The sequence below is a fragment of the Macaca nemestrina genome, chromosome 13 (assembly GCF_043159975.1).
Source record: "Macaca nemestrina isolate mMacNem1 chromosome 13, mMacNem.hap1, whole genome shotgun sequence".
Taxonomy (NCBI): domain Eukaryota; kingdom Metazoa; phylum Chordata; class Mammalia; order Primates; family Cercopithecidae; genus Macaca; species Macaca nemestrina.
Genome location: NC_092137.1, coordinates 85,066,961 through 85,082,470, shown reverse-complemented (window position 1 = coordinate 85,082,470; position 15,510 = coordinate 85,066,961). Strand labels below are relative to the sequence as shown.

Here is a 15,510-nt window from a genome sequence, read left to right as displayed (position 1 = left end):
TCTCCCAATCCCTAATGGGAAACTGGAGACAGCAAGAGAGTAAAGTCAGTTTAGAAAAAATTTTAAAAATTCAGAAAAACTTCAAATGTACACAAAATAAAGATTAATTCCCCAGAGATGAAAAATACACACAAAACTAATTAGTCAGCTAGTAAAATGCAATCATAGATACAAACTAATAAGGGAAAAAAATTCAAAGCCAACTCAATACATCAAAGCATAAAGTTATAACAACAAGCAATGTTAGACACACACTCAAAATATATTTCATTTCAGATGTGCAGTGAAATTTTAATCTGTTCCCTTCAAAGTTTATGTAATGGAGACAAATCTATTGCTCCTCAATCCTAGACTCCCTTTTTTAGATAAAGGTGGATTGTACACAAGTGTTACCATGTGCACCTGAAAGTATTCCAAAAGCTAAGGGGTGTGTGTGTGTGTGTGTGTGTGTTGTGGAGTGGGGGTGAGGAGGATTGGAAGACACATAGTTTTACAAAGATATTACTATATGAAACACTACTCATCAAATCTCTTCAAGCTTATTTTTTAATGTGGCAAGATGTTATCTTCATTGTCAACTGACCACTTACTAAATCAATGTAGACAGCTTTGTGTATAGCCTGTTATTTTTATAGTTCTTATAAATAATTGTTACAATTCATTGGTTGTTTCTTATGTGCCAAGTACTGTGATTTATACTTTGCATTTATTCTCTTAAGTACTGCTAACAAACATGAAATTCCCATTTCATAGCTAAAGAACTAGGTTACAAATGGTTACTCACAAGTTCACACTTTAATAGTAAAAGTAAATGCAGTTAACATTTTTTTAGCGTTAGGTTAAGATTTATATACCAGGCCATTTGTGACGGGTGCTATTCCACTAATCATTGCAATAACCTTATGTTTGAGGTATTACTATACTTATTCCACAGATAGGAAATTGAGGCTTAAAGAAGTTATGTAACTTTCCCAAGTCACTTCAGAGGTAGTAAGTGGCAGAGCTGAGATACAAATCCAGATCCATCAACTTAAATTTCTATATGAATTTGAGCCCAAGATTATTGAATCATAGAATTCTGCTTCTGGATATATAGTGGACTATACCAGGGCTCACAGAAATAAGGGAATCCTCAAGGGTCAAAATAATAATCAGATGAAACCAGAGCAATAAATAACATGGAAGCTGTGGGTGCTGTGGGTACAAATGCCCATACAAAGAACATATAGCTTCAGGGATTAATGCTGAGGAGAAATAGAAGACTAGGCCTTGTTTGAGTCTACATAAAATGGAAGAGCAAACTACAGTTGCCACACACATCTGAGACTGCTGGAAGAATTATCCCCTCAATAATAGGTTGGACTAGGAAAAAACTGGCAGTGATAAAAATCTACAGGAAAACCAGCATATTTCTACCTGCAGATCCAGGTGGAAAAAAATTGTTAAAAATATAATAGTCTGCCCCAGGAATTTATGAGTATATGCAAAACTAGTTCTGGGTTTTTAATTTACACTATCTGTGTGGTCTGGGGAAAAAATGCACGCTACTAGGAAATACTCATGCAGAGAAAGGCATCATCAACTCTGATTCCTTAGAATTCTCACAAGTTAGTTTCAGCCAAATATAAATACAATTAAAATAAAAAACCCAAACATACAAGAAAACAAGCCACTCCAAACAAGAGTTAGCAGAACAAACAAGACTTAAAAGGCAAACACATTATATATTAGAACTCTTAGATATAGAATACATAAACTATTTATGAAATGCTCAAGGATAATGACAATATAAAATTTAAAAGTAATGATGGGAATAACATTAGCAAAAATGGTAGAGTAGGAAACTCTAAAAGTCCATCCTTCCACAAAAGTTGTAAGACTTCAGTGACTGGCCAGGCGCGGTGGCTCAAGCCTGTAATCCCAGCACTTTGGGAGGCCGAGACGGGCGGATCACGAGGTCAGGAGATCGAGACCATCCTGGCTAACACGGTGAAACCCCGTCTCTATTAAGAAATACAAAAAACTAGCCGGGCGAGGTGGCGGGCGCCTGTAGTCCCAGCTACTTGGGAGGCTGAGGCCGGAGAATGGCCTAAACCCGGGAGGCGGAGCTTGCAGTGAGCTGAGATCTGGCCACTGCACTCCAGCCTGGGTGACAGAGCGAGATTCCGTCTCAAAAAAAAAAAAAAAAAAAAAAAAAAGACTTCAGTGACTTTAGAGATTTCAGTTACCACATGTGACAAAGTATACAGTCTTTAAATAGTAGTTTAGAAAAGTCAGCAACAAACAAATACAACCTACAACAAGCAGAAACAACAAATTCTTAGAAGGCAGGATAATCTGATTTCCAGAGTTACCATATTATAATATTCAACATATCCGATATGCAATTTTCAACCAAAAGTATGATACATGCAAACAAAGAAAGTATGGTCCACTTACAGGAAGAAAAACTTAATTAATTATAAACTAAGATGTTAATTGTAATCATAGGGCAACCACTAAGAAAATAACAACAACAACAACAAAAAAATAGATAAAAAGCGAACCAAAATGATACACTTAAAAAAATCTACCTCACACAAAAGAAGGCAATAGTGAAAGAACTGAAAAATAACATATAGAAAACAAACAGAAAATGTCACAAGTAAGTCCTTACTCATTAGTAATGATATTAAATGGAAATTGATTAAACTTATCAGTTAAAAGGCAGAATGAATAAAAAACATGACTCAAATACATATTGTCTACAAGAGACATATTTTAGATTGAAAAACACAGATAGGTTGAAATAAAATAATAGAAAAAAGATATTTCATGTATACTCTAAGCAAAAGAAAGCTGCAGTGGCTATACTAATATTAAACAAAATAGACTTTAAGACAAAAATTGTGATGAGAGCTAAAGGTCAAGAAAAGAGTCAATCTTAACAGTCAGCTATAACAATTAAAACATATATTCACCTAGGGGGCGGAGCAAGATGGCCGAATAGGAACAGCTCCAGTCTCCAACTCCCAGCGCGAGTGACACAGAAGACCGGTGATTTCTGCATTTTCAACTGAGGTACTGGGTTCATCTCACTGGGGAGTGCCAGACGATCGGTGCTGGTCAGCTGCTGCAGCCCGACCAGCGAGAGCTGAAGCAGGGCGAGGCATTGCCTCACCTGGGAAGCGCAAGGGGGAAGGGAATCCCTTTTCCTAGCCAGGGGAACTGAGACACACAACACCTGGAAAATCGGGTAACTCCCACCCCAATACTGCGCTTTAAGCAAACAGGCACACCAGGAGATCATATCCCACACCTGGCCGGGAGGGTCCCACACCCACAGAGCCTCCCTCATTGCTAGCACAGCAGTCTGTGATCTACCGGCAAGGCAGCAGCGAGGCTGGGGGAGGGGCGCCCGCCATTGCTGAGGCTTAAGTAGGTAAACAAAGCTGCTGGGAAGCTCGAACTGGGTGGAGCTCACAGCAGCTCAAGGAAACCTGCCTGTCTCTGTAGACTCCACCTCTGGGGACAGGGCAATAACAAACACAGCCGAAACCTCTGCAGACGCAAACGACTCTGTCTGACAGCTTTGAAGAGAGCAGTGGATCTCCCAACACGGAGGTTGAGATCTGAGAAGGGACAGACTCCCTGCTCAAGTGGGTCCCTGACCCCTGAGTAGCCTAACTGGGAGACATCCCCCACTAGGGGCAGTCTGACACCCCACACCTCACAGGGTGGAGTATACCCCTGAGAGGAAGCTTCCAAAGCAAGAATCAGACAGGTACACTCGCTGTTCAGCAATATTCTATCTTCTGCAGCCTCTGCTGCTAATACCCAGGCAAACAGGGTCTGGAGTGGACCTCAAGCAATCTCCAACAGACCTACAGCTGAGGGTCCTGACTGTTAGAAGGAAAACTATCAAACAGGAAGGACACCTACACCAAAACGCCATCAGTACATCACCATCATCAAAGACCAGAGGCAGATAAAACCACAAAGATGGGGAAAAAGCAGGGCAGAAAAGCTGGAAATTCAAAAAATAAGAGCGCATCTCCCCCGGCAAAGGAGCGCAGCTCATCGCCAGCAATGGATCAAAGCTGGACGGAGAATGACTTTGACGAGATGAGAGAAGAAGGCTTCAGTCCATCAAATTTCTCAGAGCTAAAGGAGGAATTACGTACCCAGCGCAAAGAAACTAAAAATCTTGAAAAAAAAGTGGAAGAATTGATGGCTAGAGTAATTAATGCAGAGAAGGTCATAAACGAAATGAAAGAGATGAAAACCATGACACAAGAAATACGTGACAAATGCACAAGCTTCAGTAACCGACTCGATCAACTGGAAGAAAGAGTATCTGCGATTGAGGATCAAATGAATGAAATGAAGCGAGAAGAGAAACCAAAAGAAAAAAGAAGAAAAAGAAATGAACAAAGCCTGCAAGAAGTATGGGATTATGTAAAAAGACCAAATCTACGTCTGATTGGGGTGCCTGAAAGTGAGGGGGAAAATGGAACCAAGTTGGAAAACACTCTTCAGGATATCATCCAGGAGAACTTCCCCAACCTAGTAGGGCAGGCCAATATTCAAATCCAGGAAATACAGAGAACGCCACAAAGATACTCCTCGAGAAGAGCAACTCCAAGACACATAATTGCCAGATTCACCAAAGTTGAAATGAAGGAAAAAATCTTAAGGGCAGCCAGAGAGAAAGGTCGGGTTACCCACAAAGGGAAACCCATCAGACTAACAGCAGATCTCTCGGCAGAAACTCTCCAAGCCAGAAAAGAGTGGGGGCCAATATTCAACACTCCTAAAGAATTTTCAACCCAGAATTTCATATCCAGCCAAACTAAGTTTCATAAGTGAAGGAGAAATAAAATCCTTTACAGATAAGCAAATGCTTAGAGATTTTGTCACCACCAGGCCTGCCTTACAAGAGACCCTGAAGGAAGCACTAAACATGGAAAGGAACAACCGGTACCAGCCATTGCAAAAACATGCCAAAATGTAAAGACCATCGAGGCTAGGAAGAAACTGCATCAACTAACGAGCAAAATAACCAGTTAATATCATAATGGCAGGATCAAGTTCACACATAACAATCTTAACCTTAAATGTAAATGGACTAAATGCTCCAATTAAAAGACACAGACTGGCAAACTGGATAAAGAGTCAAGACCCATCAGTCTGCTGTATTCAGGAGACCCATCTCACATGCAGAGACATACATAGGCTCAAAATAAAGGGATGGAGGAAGATTTACCAAGCAAATGGAGAACAAAAAAAAGCGGGGGTTGCAATACTAGTCTCTGATAAAACAGACTTTAAACCATCAAAGATCAAAAGAGACAAAGAAGGCCATTACATAATGGTAAAGGGATCAATTCAACAGGAAGAGCTAACTATCCTAAATATATATGCACCCAATACAGGAGCACCCAGATTCATAAAGCAAGTCCTTAGAGACCTACAAAGAGACTTAGACTCCCATACAATAATAATGGGAGACTTCAACACTCCACTGTCAACATTAGACAGATCAACGAGACAGAAAGTTAACAAGGATATCCAGGAATTGAACTCATCTCTGCAGCAAGCAGACCTAATAGACATCTATAGAACTCTCCACCCCAAATCAACAGAATATACATTCTTCTCAGCACCACATCGTACTTACTCCAAAATCGACCACATAATTGGAAGTAAAGCACTCCTCAGCAAATGTACAAGAACAGAAATTATAACAAACTGTCTCTCAGACCACAGTGCAATCAAACTAGAACTCAGGACTAAGAAACTCAATCAAAACTGCTCAACTACATGGAAACTGAACAACCTGCTCCTGAATGACTACTGGGTACATAACGAAATGAAGGCAGAAATAAAGATGTTCCTTGAAACCAATGAGAACAAAGATACAACATACCAGAATCTCTGGGACACATTTAAAGCAGTGTGTAGAGGGAAATTTATAGCACTAAATGCCCACAAGAGAAAGCAGGAAAGATCTAAAATTGACACTCTAACATCACAATTAAAAGAACTAGAGAAGCAAGAGCAAACACATTCGAAAGCTAGCAGAAGGCTAGAAATAACTAAGATCAGAGCAGAACTGAAGGAGATAGAGACACAAAAAACTCTCCAAAAAATCAAAGAATCCAGGAGCTGGTTTTTTGAAAAGATCAACAAAATTGACAGACCACTAGCAGGACTAATAAAGAAGAAAAGAGAGAAGAATCAAATCGACGCAATTAAAAATGATAAAGGGGATATCACCACCGACCGCACAGAAATACAAACTACCATCAGAGAATACTATAAACACCTCTACGCAAATAAACTGGAAAATCTAGAAGAAATGGATAATTTCCTGGACACTTACACTCTTCCAAGACTAAACCAGGAAGAAGTTGAATCCCTGAATAGACCAATAGCAGGCTCTGAAATTGAGGCAATAATTAATAGCCTACCATCCAAAAAAAGTCCAGGACCAGATGGATTCACAGCTGAATTCTACCAGAGGTACCAGGAGGAGCTGGTACCATTCCTTCTGAAACTATTCCAATCAATAGAAAAAGAGGGAATCCTCCCTAACTCATTTTATGAGGCCAACATCATCCTGATACCAAAGCCTGGCAGAGACACAACAAAAAAAGAGAATTTTAGACCAATATCCCTGATGAACATCGATGCAAAAATCCTCAATAAAATACTGGCAAACCGGATTCAGCAACACATCAAAAAGCTTATCCACCATGATCAAGTGGGCTTCATCCCTGGGATGCAAGGCTGGTTCAACATTCGCAAATCAATAAACATAATCCAGCATATAAACAGAACCAAAGACAAGAACCACATGATTATCTCAATAGATGCAGAAAAGGCTTTTGACAAAATTCAACAGCCCTTCATGCTAAAAACGCTCAATAAATTCGGTATTGATGGAACGTACCTCAAAATCATAAGAGCTATTTATGACAAACCCACAGCCAATATCATACTGAATGGGCAAAAACTGGAAAAATTCCCTTTGAAAACTGGCACAAGACAGGGATGCCCTCTCTCACCACTCCTATTCAACATAGTGTTGGAAGTTCTGGCTAGGGCAATTAGGCAAGAGAAAGAAATCAAGGGTATTCAGTTAGGAAAAGAAGAAGTCAAACTGTCCCTGTTTGCAGATGACATGATTGTATATTTAGAAAACCCCATTGTCTCAGCCCAAAATCTCCTTAAGCTGATAAGCAACTTCAGCAAAGTCTCAGGATACAAAATTAATGTGCAAAAATCACAAGCATTCTTATACACCAGTAACAGACAAACAGAGAGCCAAATCAGGAATGAACTTCCATTCACAATTGCTTCAAAGAGAATAAAATACCTAGGAATCCAACTTACAAGGGATGTAAAGGACCTCTTCAGGGAGAACTACAAACCATTGCTCAGTGAAATAAAAGAGGACACAGACAAATGGAAGAACATACCATGCTCATGGATAGGAAGAATCAATATCGTGAAAATGGCCATACTGCCCAAGGTTATTTATAGATTCAATGCCATCCCCATCAAGCTACCAATGAGTTTCTTCACAGAATTGGAAAAAACTGCTTTAAAGTTCATATGGAACCAAAAAAGAGCCCGCATCTCCAAGACAATCCTAAGTCAAAAGAACAAAGCTGGAGGCATCACGCTACCTGACTTCAAACTATACTACAAGGCTACAGTAACCAAAACAGCATGGTACTGGTACCAAAACAGAGATATAGACCAATGGAACAGAACAGAGTCCTCAGAAATAATACCACACATCTACAGCCATCTGATCTTTGACAAACCTGAGAGAAACAAGAAATGGGGAAAGGATTCCCTATTTAATAAATGGTGCTGGGAAAATTGGCTAGCCATAAGTAGAAAGCTGAAACTGGATCCTTTCCTTACTCCTTATACGAAAATTAATTCAAGATGGATTAGAGACTTAAATGTTAGACCTAATACCATCAAAATCCTAGAGGAAAACCTAGGTAGTACCATTCAGGACATAGGCATGGGCAAAGACTTCATGTCTAAAACACCAAAAGCAACGGCAGCAAAAGCCAAAATTGACAAATGGGATCTCATTAAATTAAAGAGCTTCTGCACAGCAAAAGAAACTACCATCAGAGTGAACAGGCAACCTACAGAATGGGAGAAAATTTTTGCAATCTACTCATCTGACAAAGGGCTAATATCCAGAACCTACAAAGAACTCAAACAAATTTACAAGAAAAAAAACAAACAACCCCTTCAAAAAGTGGGCAAAGGATATGAACAGACATTTCTCAAAAGAAGACATTCATACAGCCAACAGACACATGAAAAAATGCTCATCATCACTGGCCATCAGAGAAATGCAAATCAAAACCACAATGAGATACCATCTCACACCAGTTAGAATGGCGATCATTAAAAAGTCAGGAAACAACAGGTGCTGGAAAGGATGTGGAGAAATAGGAACACTTTTACACTGTTGGTGGGATTGTAAACTAGTTCAACCATTACGGAAAACAGTATGGCGATTCCTCAAGGATCTAGAACTAGATGTACCATATGACCCAGCCATCCCATTACTGGGTATATACCCAAAGGATTATAAATTATGCTGCTATAAAGACACATGCACACGTATGTTTATTACAGCACTATTCACAATAGCAAAGACTTGGAATCAACCCAAATGTCCATCAGTGACAGATTGGATTAAGAAAATGTGGCACATATACACCATGGAATACTATGCAGCCATCAAAAAGGATGAGTTTGCGTCCTTTGTAGGGACATGGATGCAGCTGGAAACCATCATTCTTAGCAAACTATCACAAGAACAGAAAACCAAACACTGCATGTTCTCACTCATAGGTTGGAACTGAACAATAAGATCACTTGGACTCAGGAAGGGGAACATCACACACAGGGGCCTATCATGGGGGGGGGGGAGGGATTGCATTGGGAATTATACCTGATGTAAATGATGAGTTGATGGGTGCAGCACAGCAACATGGCACAAGTATACATATGTAACAAACCTGCACGTTATGCACATGTACCCTACAACTTAAAGTATAATAATAATAAATAAATTAAAAAAAAACCATATATTCACCTAACAATACAGCCCCAAAATATATGAAGTAATAACTAACAGAATCGAAGGGAGAAATAGACAATTAAACAATAGTAGTTGAAGAGTCTAGCTTTCAGTAATGATAGAACAATTACTGCTATGGTGTGAATGTGTCCCCTGAAGTTCATATGTTGGAAAATTAATCCTCAATGTTGAGAAGTGGTGAGAAGTGGGGCCTAATAAGAGGTGATAGGTCAAAATGGAGACCTAATGCAGAGACCTCATGAATGGATTCATGTCTTTTCCTTGGAAGTGGGCTAGTTATTGAGAAGGCTTGTTATAAAAGTGAGTTGGTTCCTCTCTTGTTCTCTCATGTACTCTCTTGCCCTTCCATCTTCCATAATGTGTGAGTGCAATATGAAGTCCCTTACCGGATGCCACTATCCTCTCAATTTTGGACTTCCCAGCCTCCAGAACTGTAAGAAATAAATGTTTGTTCTTTATGAATTATCCAGCCTGTGTTATGTATTCCATTATAGTCACACCAATATTGACTGAGGGACAATAGAAAAGATTAATAAGGAAGTAGAATAATTGAGAAATACTATAAACCAAACACACCTGAAAAACATCTATAAAATGTCCCACCCCCAAAACAACAGAAAACACTTTATTTTCAAGTGCACATGAAACATTCTCTGGGATAGACCATGTGTTAGGACACAAAACAAGTCTCAATAAATTTTAAAATTTTGACATCATACAAAATATCTTTTCTGACCACATGAAATAAAATCAGATATACTAGCAAACTGAATCCAGCAGTATATTCAAAGGATTGTATACCATGGGTAAGTATAATTCATCACAGGAATGTAAAAGTAGTTCAACATAAAAAATTCATAAATGTAATACATCATGTTAACAGAAGAAGAGGGGAAAAAGACAGCATGATCAACTCAATTGATTCAGGAAAAAGCATCTGATAAAAATCCATCACCCTTTCATTATAAAAACATTAAACAAATTAGGAATAGAAGAAAACATCTTCAACCTGATGAAGGGCATATGAAAAACCCATAGCTAATATCTTACTCCATGCTGAAAGCCTGAAAACTTTCCTGCTAAGATTAGAAATAAAGTAAGTATGTCTGATCTTGCCACTTCAATTTGATATTGTACTGAAATTTCAAGCCAGGGAAATTAGGGAAGAAAAGGAGATAAAAGGCATCCAGGTTGGAAAGGAAGAAGTAAAACTATCTCTATTCATAGATGAAATTATCTTATATAAAAATCTTAAAGAATTGACAAAATATGATTAGAACTAATGAGTTTAACAAAGTCACAGGATACATGATCAACACACAAAGATCAGTTGTATTCCTATATACTTGCAATGGACAATCAAAAAATGAAAAAGAAAACAATTATATTTATAATAGCACTGCAAATGATAAAATATGTAGGAAAAAATTGAATCAAAGAAGTGCAAGACTCACATGCTGAAAACTGAAAAACATTGCTGAAAGAAATTTAAGACCTGTGTAAATGAAAAGGCACCATGTGTTCATGAATCTGAAAACTTACTATTATTAAGATGGCAATACTCCCCTAATTGATGTACAGATTCAATACAATCCCTATCAAAACTACAACTGTCTTTTATAAAAGTTGACAAGCTAATCCTAAAATTCACATGGAATTGCAAAAGTCCTTAAGTAGCCCAAACAATATTGAAAAGGAAAAACAAAGTTGCAGCACTCACATTTTCCCATTTCAAAACTTACTACAAAGCTATAATTATCAAAACAGTGTGGTAATGTCATAAGAATAGACACATAGATAAATATAATAGAATTCTCCTGGATGTTGTCCAAGTCCATCAAGGAGGTACCTCTATGAGTCTCCAAAAACCACAGTGTTACTGGGCTTGGGGTGCTCCCTCAAGCAGACACAGCTTAGATTACAACACCCAAGTCCTTTCTAATATCTGGAAAGCCTTCCGAAGAAGGATGGCTACAAAGAAGCCCCAACAGTGAAAACTACAATAAATACCTAATTATTCAATTTCCAGACACTGAAGAACACGTACCAGCATCAACACCATCCAGGAAAACATGACCTCAATAAATGAACTAAATAAGGCACCAGAAACCAATCCTGGAGAAACAAAGATATGTGCCCTTTCAGACAGAGAATTCAAAATAGCTGTGTTGAGGAAACTCAAAGAAATTCAAGATAACAGAGAGAAATAATTCAGAATTATATCAGATAAATTTAACAAAGAGATTGAAATAATTACAAAGAATCAAGCAGAAATTCTGGCGCTGAAAAATGCAACTGACATACTGAAGAATGCATTAGAGTCCTTTAATATTAGAATTGATCAAGCAAAGGAAGGAATTAGTGAGCTTGAAGACAGGGTATTTCAAAATACATGGTCAGAGGAGACAAAAGAAAAAAATAAGAAAAATAAATGAAATATGCCTACAGGATCTAAGAAATAGCCTCAAAAAGGCAACTCTAACAGTTACTGGCCGAAAAGAGGATGTGGAGAAAGAGATATGGGTAGAAAATTTATTCAAAGGGATAATAACAGAGAACTTCCCAAACTTAGAGAAAGACATCAATATCCAAGTACAAGAATGTTACAGTACACCTACCAGAGTTAATCCAAAGAAGACTATCTCAAGGCATTTAATAATCAAACTCCCAAAGGTCAAGGATAAAGAAAGGATCCTAAAAGCAACAAGAGTAAAGAAACAAATAACATACAATGGAGCTTCAATACATCTGCCAGGAGATTTTCCATTTAAAGTGTTGAAGAAAAAAAAAAAAATAACTTTTACTCTAGAATAGTATGTCTGGTGAAAATACCCATCATCAAACATGAAATAGAAATAAAGCCTTTCCTAGAAAAATAAAAGCTGAGGGATTTCATCATCACCAGACCTGTCCTACAAGAAATGCTGAGGGAAATATTTCAGTCAGAAAGGAAACAACATTTGTGAGCAATAAATGATTACCTGAAGCTACAAACTCACTGATAAGTCACAAAAAAACAGAATATTGTAACACTGTGACTATGGTGTAAACAACTCTTGTCCTAAGTATAAAGACTAAATGATGAAACAATAACAAAAATAATAACTACAGCAACATTTCAAGACATAGTACAATAAGACGCAACTAGAAATAACAAAAAGTTTAAAAGTGGGGGGATGAAGTTAAAGCATAGAGTTTTTATTAGTTTTCTCTTCCCTTGTTTGTTTATGCAAACAGTGTTAAGTTGTTATCAGGTTAACATAACATGTAAGACAGTATTTGCAAGCCTTGTGGTGATCTCAAACCAAAAACATACCACGAAGACAGACAGACAGACACACACACACACACACACACACACACACACACACACGAAAACTAAATAATATCACCAAGGAAAATCACCTTTACTACTGGAAGACAGGAAAGAAAGAAGGAAGGGAAGACCACAAAACAACCAGAAAGCAAATAACAAAATGGCAGGATTAAGTCCGTAGTTATAAATAATAACATTGCATGTAAATAAACTTAACTCTCCAATCAAGAGACACAGACTGGCCGAATGAATGAAAAACAAGACCCATTGATCCATTGCTTATAAGAAATGCACATCCCCCATAAAGACACACATAGATGAAAAATAAAGGGATGAAAAAAGATATTCCATGCTAATAGAAATGAAAAAAGAGTAGCAGTTGCTATACTTACATCACACAAAATAGATTTCAAGACTGAAACTATAAGAGATAAGGAAGGTCAGCATATAATGATACAGGGGTCAATTCAGCAAGAGAATGTAACAATTATAAATACATGTGCACCCAATGCATATAAAGCAAATACTGTTAGAGCTAGGATAGGCTCCAATACAATCATAGCTGGAGACTTCAACACCCTACTTTCAACATTGGACAGACCTTCCAGACAGAAAATCAACAAAGAAACATCAGACTTAATCTGCACTATAGAGCAAATGGATCTAATAGATATATACAGAACATTTCATCCAACGGCTACAGAATATACATTCTTTTCCTCAGCACATGAATTATTATCAAGGAAAGCCCATGTTAGGTCACAAGAGAAGCCTGAAAACATTTTAAAAATTGAAATAATATCAAATATGTTCTCTGACCACAAAGGAATAAAATTAGAAATTAATAACAAGAAGAATTTTGGACCTATACAAATAGGTAGAAATTAAACAATATGCTCCCGAATGACCAGGAATCAATGAAGCAATAAGAAGAAGACTGAAAAATTTCTTGAGCAAATCATAATGAAAACACAATATACCAAACTCTATGGGATACAGCAAAAGCGGAAGTAAGAGGGACGTTTATAGCTATAAGTGCCTACATGAATAAAGAAGAACTTCAAATAAACAATCTAATGATGCTTCTTAAAGAACTGGAAAATCAAGAGTAAGCCAAATCAAACATTAGTAGAAGAAAAGAAATAATAAAGATCAGAGCAGAAATAAATGAAATTGAAATGAAAAAGACAATAGAAAAGACCAATGAAATAAAAAGTTGGTTTTTTGAAAAGTTAAACAAAACTGACAAAACTTTAGCCAGAGTAATGAAGAAAAAAGAGAGAAGATCCCAATAAATAAGATCAGAAATAAAAAAGGTGACATTACAACTGATACTGCAGAAATTCAAAGGATCATTAATTACTGCTATGACCAATTATATGCCAATAAAATTGGAAAATGTAGAAAAATGAACACATTTCTAGACACTTACAACCTACCAAGATTGAACCAGAAAGAAATCCAAAACCTGAACAGACCAATGACAAGTAATGAGATCAAAGTCATAATAAGAAGTCTCCCAGTAAAGAAAAACTCAGGACCTGAAGACTTCACTGCTGAATTTTACCACACTTTTAAAGAAGAACTAATACCAATCCAACTCAAACTATTCCAAAAAATAGGAGAGGACAGAATACTTCCAAACTCATTCTACAAGGCCAGTATTACTCTGATACCAAAACCAGAGAAAGACCCATTTAAAAAAAAGAAAACTACAGGCTAATATCGCTGACAAATTTTGATGTAAGAAATCCTCGATAAAATACTAGCAAACTAAATTCAGCAATACATTAGAAAGATCATTCATCACGACCAAGTGGGACTGATCCCTGGGATGCACAGATGACCCAACATATGCAAATGAATCAGTGTGATACACCGTATCAACAGAAGAAAGGACACAACCATATGATCATTTCAATTGATGCTGAAAAAGAGTTTGATAAAATTCAACATCCCTTCATGATAAAACCCCTCAAAAAACTGGGAATAGAATGAACGTATCTCAACATAATAAAAACCATAAATGACAGACCTATAGCTAGTATCATAATGATTGGGAAAAAATCGAAAGCCTTTCCTCTATGATCTGGAACATGACAAGGATGCCAACTTTTATCACTGTTATTCAGCATAGTACTGGAAGTCTTAGCTAGAGCAATCAGACAAGAGAAAGATATAAAGGACATCCAAATTGGAAAGGAAGAAGTCAAATTATCCTTGTTTGCAAATAATATGATCTTATATGTGGAAAAATCTAAAGACTCCACAAAAAAACTATTAGAACTGATAACCAAATTCAGTAAAGTTGCAGGATACAAAAATCAACATACAAAAATCAGTAGCATTTTTATATGCCAACAGCGAACAATCTGAAAAAGAAATAAAAAAGTAATTTCATTTACAATAGCCACAAATAAATTAATTCTATAGGAATCAACCAAACCAGCGAAAGATCTCTATAATGAAAAGTATGAAAGAAGTTGAAGAGAACACCAAAAAATGGAAAAATATTCCATGTTCATGGAAGAATCAATATTGTGAAAATGTCTATACTACCTAAAGTAAGCTACAGATTCAATGGAATCCCTATCAAATTACCAATGACATTCTTCACAGAAATGGAAAAGACAATCCTAAAATTTATATGGAACCATAAAAAGACCCAGAATAGCCAAAGCTATCCTGAGCAAAAAGAGCAAAACTTGAGGAATCACATGACCTGACTTCAGTTTATACTACAGAGCTATAGTAACCATAACAGCATGGTACTGGCATAAAAACAAATGCATAGATGATGGAACAGAATAGAGAACCCAGAAACAAATCCACACACCTACAGTGAACTCATCTTGGACAAAGGTGCCAAGAATATACACTAGGGAAAGACAAGACAAGGGATTACTTCCCGGAATATATAAGGAGCTAAAACAAGTCTATTGGAAAAAAAACGAATAACCTGATCAAAAACTGGGCAAAAGATTTGAATAGACATTTCTCAAAAAAAGATGCACGCATGTCAAACAGGCATATGAAAAGGTGTTCAACATCCTTGATCATCCATGTTTAA

General features: G+C 37.1%; 1 protein-coding gene across 9 annotated transcripts in view; it reads right to left on the bottom strand.

Moving 5' to 3' along the window:
* LOC105465361 (dynein axonemal heavy chain 6) overlaps positions 1-15,510 on the bottom strand; it is a 383,399-nt gene that overhangs the window by 327,477 nt on the left and 40,412 nt on the right. Inside the window, exon 1 of one of the 9 annotated variants that reach the window (XM_071076976.1) lies at positions 2,961-3,140. The exons of the other annotated variants lie outside the window; for them this stretch is intronic. The gene's annotated coding sequence lies outside the window, so the exon portion shown is untranslated. Of the gene's footprint in view, positions 1-2,960; positions 3,141-15,510 lie in introns of those variants that run through there. 9 annotated transcript variants of the gene reach the window in all.